General features: G+C 40.3%; 1 protein-coding gene across 1 annotated transcript in view; it reads right to left on the minus strand.

Annotated features, from left to right (window-relative positions):
* The window catches only part of TEKT3 (tektin 3), a 122,486-nt gene extending 120,514 nt beyond the window's left edge, over window positions 1-1,972 (minus strand). Inside the window, exon 1 of the mRNA XM_086930613.1 lies at window positions 1,853-1,972. The gene's annotated coding sequence lies outside the window, so the exon portion shown is untranslated. The remainder of the gene's footprint in view (window positions 1-1,852) is intronic.
* Window positions 1,973-10,625: the final 8,653 nt, after the last annotated feature.

Here is a 10,625-nt window from a genome sequence, read left to right on the forward strand (position 1 = left end):
AAGTATACTGTTATGGACATTCAGCAATATCAAATATAAGCCAATTAAAGGGCCAGGTAGTTAGCAAGGAGCTGATAACATGAGTACGTATTTCAACTTGGCAAACTGAGTGTAAAAAAATGTCCAAGTGAAACGCTTAAGACAAAACTGATGCATATAAAGAAGCGATTTGTGTTATAGTTGTATGCACTCATGTTGCTGGGGGATGCAATGATACTGATGGGCAGTTTGGTGTAAATGTCACATTCACACAACTCGTACCCAGCCATTAACTCCCTGGAGCCAGCCAAGAACCACAAGGGAGGTGCACCTGCAGTAAGGCTGCCTTTTACGTTTCATTGTTCCTCGTCCCTGAGGTCATTAGCAATCTAAAATAAACAGGCTACTGTTATCATGGCAATCTTATACAAATATGTACTTACTGTACACACAGATATCCCACACCTGCTAATATGCCTGGCTCTGTGCCCTGGGCACAGAAGACACTGGTGCACACTTTGAAAATGCAACAACCTTTTCTCCAAACCAACGTAACGTATTTAGTAAAATAATAATAATTCTGGGTTCGGAATACGGTAGCTATACTTTCAACTCAAATGTTTACCTTTGCTAGCTCCGCGAAACGATTTATTACACAGTGCAGGTTGCAGAGGTGTGATATATTTATTTGTGGCTGCAATACAACAGTTACAAAGGAAACCGAGCTCCTTTTTAGCAACACTTACTGCTATTTGTGTTGTACCGATATGTTATGTGCGATCATGATATGTAATATGCTATCCTGAAATCCAATGCTATGCTATGCTATGCAAATTGCGTAATTTGTCATTTTATTTTATATGCCACACGTCACTATAAGTTATGCCCAGTCATAGTTTGCTACATTGTATAGTACTATGGTATCTGTAAACCCCCTAAATGTTTTCATAGGGGCTTCTTGGCGCTATAAATATTTCAGACTGGTCCTGGAACAACTATGCTTATGAAAATAAACAGGCTCAACCACTGGGGCATCCTGTGTCAGGGGTGCGGCGAGGAGGGGGGTATGAAATAGGTCGACCCACCTAAAATGTTCGGTGTGGCTTTCGATCATAATCTATATATGGTATATTTTCTCTTTTAAGATCTCAGGCACTCCGAATGTGAAAAAGTCAGTTCGTGGCAGAAACTGTTCGTTTATAGTCTTTTATTCAATGTTCTCTGCCGAGAATGTCTTTCTCATTTGCAACATAGTCATCTAATGTAGGTAGTTTTCATCATTTTAGGCAATGGAATGCAGGTTCCTTGTGCATTTTCCAGATTTAATGTAGTTGTGTATTTAAGGTACATGTACAACAAAAAACAGCATCAACGAGTGAAATAACCAAACTTAGAAGCTTCCCTGTGTTCATTGAGACTCTGGTTGAGTGGATTCGATTTTCAGGGACAACTAATCCATGACATATAACTGGAATTCAACTCTAGTTTCCCCAGTTCATCTCAAGACATCCGGCAAAGCGCTCCTCCGCGAAAAGCAGTCATAAGTTTAAGCGTGAAACATGACGAATATCATTTGTCACTGAAAGTATCTATGTATTGTCATTGAAAATTACAATCTACTTTAAAATATGGTTTTCCGTTTTGAAAAAATAACAGGTTTAACTTTCTTTTAAAAAAAAATCATACTCCACCTAAATACTGTACTAAAAAAAAAAAATTGTTTGTTTGTTGGTGTTTTGAATTTAAAATAAAATAATGAAACGTGTATCCCATGAAAGAAATATAATTCTCAATATCCCATTCTCGCCCCTAAGATGTCAACTGAAGAGTTCGGGTTAAATTGGGCTTTTATTTCCTGGTAGCTCAAACTCACCTGGCGATGCCCCTTCGAGCTGCCTGGGTCCCTTTCCTCCTGCCTCTCCTGTATTTCCTGCACTGACACAGCTCTGGCATCTTTGCGCTCTCACACCAACCTCCAAGGCAGACGAACCTTAACCATTGTGACGTTACGAAGTGGCAGTCTACTAAACCAATTGACAATCGGTTTCTCACGACAAGGGCGGATCAGGGAGCGATCAGAGCCTATCTGAGAGAAGGACGAGTAAAGGAATGCCTACCAGGGTTCCGGGTTGTGTAGGTTGCTATGGACTCTCTCAGCCTTAGCAACTACTGCCGGTAGGAGGGGAGGAGGCCTTTGTGGGGGGTCAGGTCAGACAAGACTAGGCAGGACTGCGTCTGCGAGGGATAGGAAGGAACCCTGAAGGCATGGTGCTCGGAGTTCTGTATGCAAGGTTACACAACCCCGTAAATATTGGTTACCTTATCGTGAAATATAGGCATATTAAATGTTAAGAAAACGGCACCAAGAACATTAATTTTCTATAGAACTCTTAAAACATAACCTTAAACGAACTATAAAATATACGTGCATACGTAATGCAGCACACCTAAATAGCTGTTTACATCCACCTTTAAAATGAAACGCTCTTACAAATCCAGGTAAAGAAGTGCAGATGAAGGAATCCAAATGATGAGTAAGTATAAAAAGTCACTGTGTATTTTTGGTTCAGCTGCACGTTCCTTTGAAAAGGCATTTTTTGGTTCGCCTGTAAAGTTTGACTCCGTGTACCGGTCTGCACGAATTTTGGCAAGTGCTTGGCGTAATCAGCTAAAGTCCGACATATGCAAACTTTGTGGCAACCAATGCAGGAGCAAAGTTATTAATGGGTGTAACAAAAAGATGTGCTTTCTCATATTATTGTCCATATGATATTTTGCTCGCAGTTACAAACACAACTGATAAAGGGATTTACACCAAACTTGAGGAAAGGCGAACTTTGGCCAGAAAACTGGCCAGAAAACGTGCTTTTATAGATTCAATATGACTGTTCTGTAGATTTTGAGATAAAAGCAGTGATAAAAGTTTCCAATACGGATTTAAAGGGCTAACATTTTTGTATATCTTTGCTTTTCTAATAAGAGGATTAGCAAATGTGATACGCAGATGATGGAGCAAGGATTCGCACGTAAAGCGACTTGCTCTCATTCATGAACCTCGTTAACTTGTAATATTATTAATCAATCCTGTTTGTCATTAATATTTCACTTTTACAGTACACGCGGGTGTCCCAGAGACGCTTGCCTATGTGTCTATTAATCCTAACAACGCTTGCATACTACAGAATGGCTGCTTCGCAGAAATCCAGTCTGCGCATGCGTCGGTCATACCCATGTGATGTGACGCACTCGCAGTTTTGGAGGGATATGTCGCTCATGCGCATTGTAGCTAAAATGGCCGCTTGTCTATAAACACGCTCTCTGCTTGCCCAAGCCGCTTTACATTTCTATCTGTTTCTGCATAACGTCTAACCGCTATAGTTATTATAAAGTAAGGGGTGCAGTGTAGATTATCATGATATACAGTGTATTCATTCTTTCTAATTTGTTTTCGCTTACTTTTCATGTACCACGTATCTGGGGGCCTGGGAGTAGGGGAGCCTCTCCGTCTTAGAAGCCTAAGCGGACCCGATCACGTGATATGAGAACCGAGTCCTTCATCAGTGGACTCAGCCAGCTGGCTACCGAAGCTGAGATGCTCCTGGGAACCTGCCCCTTAACCCAGGGAGAAGAAGCTGAATTTCACCTGAAAACGTTACATTTGTTTCTTTCCACTGTGTGCTCTATTGTTCTCTTCTACACGTATGCCTGGGAACAGGAATGTAAGGGGTGGGTACTGTAATTGCATATTAAACATGGGAACCCAAAATTTTAGGTGGTGACAATGACCTAACCACCTCTCCTGACCAATCATAAGTTGGGGACCCTGTCACTTGCAACATTTGTGGGTGGTCTAGGGACCCGAAAAGGGTATAACTCGCCTAGTTTTAGCTAGAGAAGTTGTCCGACTTGTCCGAGTAGCAGACCTGTCACCGACCCTACGACTCTATAGGTGATTTGATACAGAGAGCTGCGGAGCTTTCTGTCCGAAATTTCCACAAGCTCCAAGGGGTGGAAATAGTCTTAAGTGCTGGCGAAGCACTTTGCTGGGAGATTCGAGAACCCAATCGGGGTTACTGGCGGATTCCGTGCAGAGAGGGGGTAGCGCAGGCGTTGCATCCGAAGCTGCAGGTGTTGGTCGTGCCCTTTGGTGAGCCCAGTTCTGACCCAAATCCTGAGGGGTATCCTGTCCTGATTGTCCGTGAGCTGTACTGCTCACCTACTGGTATCCTAAATCCTTGAGGGTCCTTGTCCTCGTCTTTCCCAAACTGACCCGTGGCCAGGGTTAGTCCTCATTCCTGTCCTAGGCAAATATACTTTGTGGGTGTTCGTCTTTCTAGAACAAAGAGAGAGGAGCACTCAAGTTTATATCAATTTAACCAAATAAACTAAGGGTGCAAACTGCAAGACTATGTTGGCTACATAGTATCAAAACAGTAATTGAAAATGCAAGCTGAGCCTACATGCAGTATGCACTGTTCCTAGGAGAAAATATTCTCTCAAAGTAAACATATAATAAACCGCTAATAAGTCAAAGGATATATAGCTGGATGTTACCAACATAAATTTTATTTTTCGCAGTGATTATTCAGTTGTAATCCTGCCTTCTTCAGTTCATCTTGTAAATCATACAATGTTATCTTTACATAAGTCTATATGATTGATAACAATAGCAAAATACAAAAGTATGTGTGACTTAATGAGCCACTAAAATTCAAGTTCATCCATATAAAGAAATGACATTAGATGTAGTTGCTAGTTGTCGCCCGATGCATTTCGGGAAGCCCTGTTCCCTTCTTCAGGGGCGAATACCTAAAACAAATATAATACAGAGAATTGTATGTGTGAAAAAAACTACAACTGCGCATAAATACACAATGTACACAGAGAGGAAAAAAGAAGAAATCGCTTTCAAACTTTGTCATTGGAAAAATATTCAATCATTGGAGCATATCCAATGTGTTAAGCAGCAAACATAAAACAACTTAATTGACACCTGAAATATGGTGCTCATAACTAAAGCAAGCAAACTATGCATGAACCTAGCAAGGGACAGTATATTCTGTGCGATGAATGTGGGAATTCAAAATGACAATGCTTGTGCAACACGAGCTGGACATGCTCAACTGGTACTAGGACTCATAGGAAACAACTGTAATCAACCCTATCATTGAGACCTGTGGGTATCAAGGTGGTGAGGTATTCGATCCAGTATACCTCCCTTTGCAGTAGTTTGGCGTTGTTGTCTTGTCCTTCTAGTTTTGGTACTACTTCAATAATTTGCGCTCTCAATTGAGAAATGTTGTGTTTGAACTCTATCCAATGTGTGGCTACTGAGGTAGTTCTGTTTTTACATCTGAAATTGCTTTTGTGCTCAGTGAGCCTAGTCTTGAATTTACGTGCAGTTTTGCCTATATATAATTTGCCACATGGGCATTTTAAGCAGTAAACAATGTTCATGGTGTTGCAATCCCCAGAATGACGTAACTCAATCTTTTTGCCTGTGGTCGGGTGCGTCATGCTGTTGCCTGTTATGATGTTGTTACAATGTACACAGTTATGGCAACGCATTGTGCCTGTGTGAGGTAGTGTAGCTACTTTGGTGTTGCAAGTTCTCAACTTATCCATTAGATTCTTGCCTCGGGTATAAGCAAAAATAGGTTTGTCGGCAAAAATATTCCTGAAGTCACTTTCGTTTTGTAGCAATTCCCATCTGCTAAGAATAATTCTCTTGATTTGATAGGACGCAGTAGAAAATTTAGACACAAATGTAATTCCAGACTTCTGTACTTTAGGAAGAGGATTAAGTAGTATTTGTCTATCTACCATTGACAGTCTTTCAATAGTATGATCAAGCACTTCTGTGGGATAGCCTCTACTCTCAAACCTGTTGCGATGCTTGGGGATTTGTGCGTTAAGTACATCGTCATCAGTACAAATTCTTTTAAGTCTCAAAAAGTGCGAATAGGGCATGTTGGTGATAAGACTCTTAGGATGGAAACTGGAAAATAGTAGAGTACTGTTACGGTCTGTGGGTTTTGAAAAAATGTCAGTGTGCAACCTCCGCGACTGATCATCTTTCTTAATCAGTACATCTAAGTAACTGACCTCAATCTCACTCATAGAGTGAGTGAATTGTATTCTCAAATTCCTGGTGTTAAGTTCAGTGATGAGTCTATGGAGTTCAGTGGTGTCTTTGCTCCAAATTAGAAAAATATCATCGATATATCGACAATATTGGACGAGACCCATTTGCCATTCTTCATTAGTCAAAATATATTCGTCTTCAAACTTGGACATGAATATATTTGCATAGGCTGGAGCCCCAGAAAATCCCATGCTCGTCCCTGTAAGTTGGCCATAGAAATTGTCTTTCCATCTGAAATAACTGTTATTTAAACAGAAATGCAGTAATTTCAAGATGAATATGCTTTTGTCCTTCGGGAGATCCAGTTGGAGCAATGCCCATTCCGTGGCATCCATACCTTCCTGGTGATTTATGGACGTGTATAGTGCGGTAACATCTATGGTACATAGTGTCCACTTTCGACTGTACATGCTTTGGATGGTCTCAATTTTGTTAAGAAAATGTGTGGTATCTCTGGTATAAGTACACCATGTTTGCACAAATTTTTGGAGATAGTAGTCCAGATATTTACCTATAGGATCAAAAATAGATCCACACCCAGCCACAATGGGGCGGAAGGGGGGATCCGTGGGATGTTTATGAATCTTGGGCGTCATGTAGAGACGCGGTCTCTTAGGATTAGCGGTGGTAAGAAAAGACTTCTCTGCATCGGTGATGATGCCATCTTGTATGGCTATCTGCAAGTATGTTTGCAAAATACTTTGTAGGTTGTTGGTAGGGTCAGTCGCCAAGATCGTGTATGTGTGGGGGTCATGAACGTGTTCATCAACTTTACGTTCATAGTAGTCAGTGTCCATTACAACCAGGGCACCTCCCTTATCTGCTGGTTTAAGGGTGAGCGTTTCATCTTGTGAGATTCCCTGAATCGTTCTATGTTCATATTGATTGAAATTGGATTTACCAGAGGATTTGTAACGGATCTTAATCAGGTCACGTTTGACAGTTTCCTCGAAAAAATCGATGATCTTGTGAGACACAGGGGCTTGAAACATGCTTTTGGGACGAAAAATACTTTCATCGGTGTCCATGTTGACATCTTCGCATACTTGTAGGACATTGGAGAAATAGTGACGAAGTCTTAATTTGCGTGTCAATTTGTATAGCGCTACCTTGGTGTCTAACAACGTGGTGTCATTGGTGGGTACAAAACTCATACCTTTATTGAGAGTCATAAGTTGTTGTCTAGTGAGACTTTTCGAGGAAATATTAATGATCAAACTACACTCTTCCCACTTCTTAGTACTTTTCCCCTGTCCTCGCCTGGTGGGTCGTTTACGGGATCTGCTGTCAGTTGTTCCTGTAAGTTGACCACAGGTGGTGGTGGCTGTCCTAATAATGGAACCTGGGATAAAAAAGACATCGTAGTGGTTGAAGGACCGGGTGCTGTTGTGACTCTCACTGATTTGTGAGTAGATGGTAAACTCCGTGTGTCTGGGGTGATAGTAGAAACCGGTAGTCTGGTGGCGGCTATATCTTGATCTGTGGTGATACTCTCTTCACTAGATGTATTGACTCTGGGTTTAGAAAATCTTTTTTTGGCATAAATTTCGGCCCACGTGTAGACCTCGTTCAATTTGTAATCTATCGTATCTCGTCGATACTTCCTAATTTTGCCTTCTTGCAATTCTTTGTTGTATCTATCAAGCTTATTGTTGAGGTCTTCAAGAGTGTTTTTCCAAATTTGTGGATCAATGCATGTTTCCAAGTCTTTTTTGAGATCAAAGATTTCTTCATCCAAATCCCTGATGGTATTGGACAGCTCTTCTATAATCAACAAAATGAGATCAAGCGAGCATTTATTGAGAATAGCGAACCATTTATCCATGAACTTAGAGTTTAAGTGGAATCTAAACAGCATGGGTCGTAAGGCTATCCTCAGGCCTCGAGGGATTCTTTTGGCTCGATGGTATTGTACCAAAGTTGAGGCATGGAGTCTTTGATTCAGTTGTCTACGTGTAAGGTATTCTAGTTGTTTGAGTCTTTGAATAGTGGATCCTCCCTGTGTATCAACTAGCTGGATTTCTTTAATGAGCGCATAGACACCCGTAGCCTCTTCATTAGAGTATGTCAAGGTTTCAGCTCTGTTCTCTGTGATGCGTGTTATGTTATCAAATGATGCCATTCTCGTATCAATTAATGCAATATTAAACTAGAAGTGGTGCTACCTCTTAGGAGCCAAAAGTGATAATTCAAGAACAAAGAGAGAGGAGCACTCAAGTTTATATCAATTTAACCAAATAAACTAAGGGTGCAAACTGCAAGACTATGTTGGCTACATAGTATCAAAACAGTAATTGAAAATGCAAGCTGAGCCTACATGCAGTATGCACTGTTCCTAGGAGAAAATATTCTCTCAAAGTAAACATATAATAAACCGCTAATAAGTCAAAGGATATATAGCTGGATGTTACCAACATAAATTTTATTTTTCGCAGTGATTATTCAGTTGTAATCCTGCCTTCTTCAGTTCATCTTGTAAATCATACAATGTTATCTTTACATAAGTCTATATGATTGATAACAATAGCAAAATACAAAAGTATGTGTGACTTAATGAGCCACTAAAATTCAAGTTCATCCATATAAAGAAATGACATTAGATGTAGTTGCTAGTTGTCGCCCGATGCATTTCGGGAAGCCCTGTTCCCTTCTTCAGGGGCGAATACCTAAAACAAATATAATACAGAGAATTGTATGTGTGAAAAAAACTACAACTGCGCATAAATACACAATGTACACAGAGAGGAAAAAAGAAGAAATCGCTTTCAAACTTTGTCATTGGAAAAATATTCAATCATTGGAGCATATCCAATGTGTTAAGCAGCAAACATAAAACAACTTAATTGACACCTGAAATATGGTGCTCATAACTAAAGCAAGCAAACTATGCATGAACCTAGCAAGGGACAGTATATTCTGTGCGATGAATGTGGGAATTCAAAATGACAATGCTTGTGCAACACGAGCTGGACATGCTCAACTGGTACTAGGACTCATAGGAAACAACTGTAATCAACCCTATCATTGAGACCTGTGGGTATCAAGGTGGTGAGGTATTCGATCCAGTATACCTCCCTTTGCAGTAGTTTGGCGTTGTTGTCTTGTCCTTCTAGTTTTGGTACTACTTCAATAATTTGCGCTCTCAATTGAGAAATGTTGTGTTTGAACTCTATCCAATGTGTGGCTACTGAGGTAGTTCTGTTTTTACATCTGAAATTGCTTTTGTGCTCAGTGAGCCTAGTCTTGAATTTACGTGCAGTTTTGCCTATATATAATTTGCCACATGGGCATTTTAAGCAGTAAACAATGTTCATGGTGTTGCAATCCCCAGAATGACGTAACTCAATCTTTTTGCCTGTGGTCGGGTGCGTCATGCTGTTGCCTGTTATGATGTTGTTACAATGTACACAGTTATGGCAACGCATTGTGCCTGTGTGAGGTAGTGTAGCTACTTTGGTGTTGCAAGTTCTCAACTTATCCATTAGATTCTTGCCTCGGGTATAAGCAAAAATAGGTTTGTCGGCAAAAATATTCCTGAAGTCACTTTCGTTTTGTAGCAATTCCCATCTGCTAAGAATAATTCTCTTGATTTGATAGGACGCAGTAGAAAATTTAGACACAAATGTAATTCCAGACTTCTGTACTTTAGGAAGAGGATTAAGTAGTATTTGTCTATCTACCATTGACAGTCTTTCAATAGTATGATCAAGCACTTCTGTGGGATAGCCTCTACTCTCAAACCTGTTGCGATGCTTGGGGATTTGTGCGTTAAGTACATCGTCATCAGTACAAATTCTTTTAAGTCTCAAAAAGTGCGAATAGGGCATGTTGGTGATAAGACTCTTAGGATGGAAACTGGAAAATAGTAGAGTACTGTTACGGTCTGTGGGTTTTGAAAAAATGTCAGTGTGCAACCTCCGCGACTGATCATCTTTCTTAATCAGTACATCTAAGTAACTGACCTCAATCTCACTCATAGAGTGAGTGAATTGTATTCTCAAATTCCTGGTGTTAAGTTCAGTGATGAGTCTATGGAGTTCAGTGGTGTCTTTGCTCCAAATTAGAAAAATATCATCGATATATCGACAATATTGGACGAGACCCATTTGCCATTCTTCATTAGTCAAAATATATTCGTCTTCAAACTTGGACATGAATATATTTGCATAGGCTGGAGCCCCAGAAAATCCCATGCTCGTCCCTGTAAGTTGGCCATAGAAATTGTCTTTCCATCTGAAATAACTGTTATTTAAACAGAAATGCAGTAATTTCAAGATGAATATGCTTTTGTCCTTCGGGAGATCCAGTTGGAGCAATGCCCATTCCGTGGCATCCATACCTTCCTGGTGATTTATGGACGTGTATAGTGCGGTAACATCTATGGTACATAGTGTCCACTTTCGACTGTACATGCTTTGGATGGTCTCAATTTTGTTAAGAAAATGTGTGGTATCTCTGGTATAAGTACACCATGTTTGCACAAATTTTTGGAGATAGTAGT

This window comes from Lissotriton vulgaris, chromosome 7 (genome assembly GCF_964263255.1).
Source record: "Lissotriton vulgaris chromosome 7, aLisVul1.2, whole genome shotgun sequence".
Lineage (NCBI taxonomy): Eukaryota > Metazoa > Chordata > Amphibia > Caudata > Salamandridae > Lissotriton > Lissotriton vulgaris.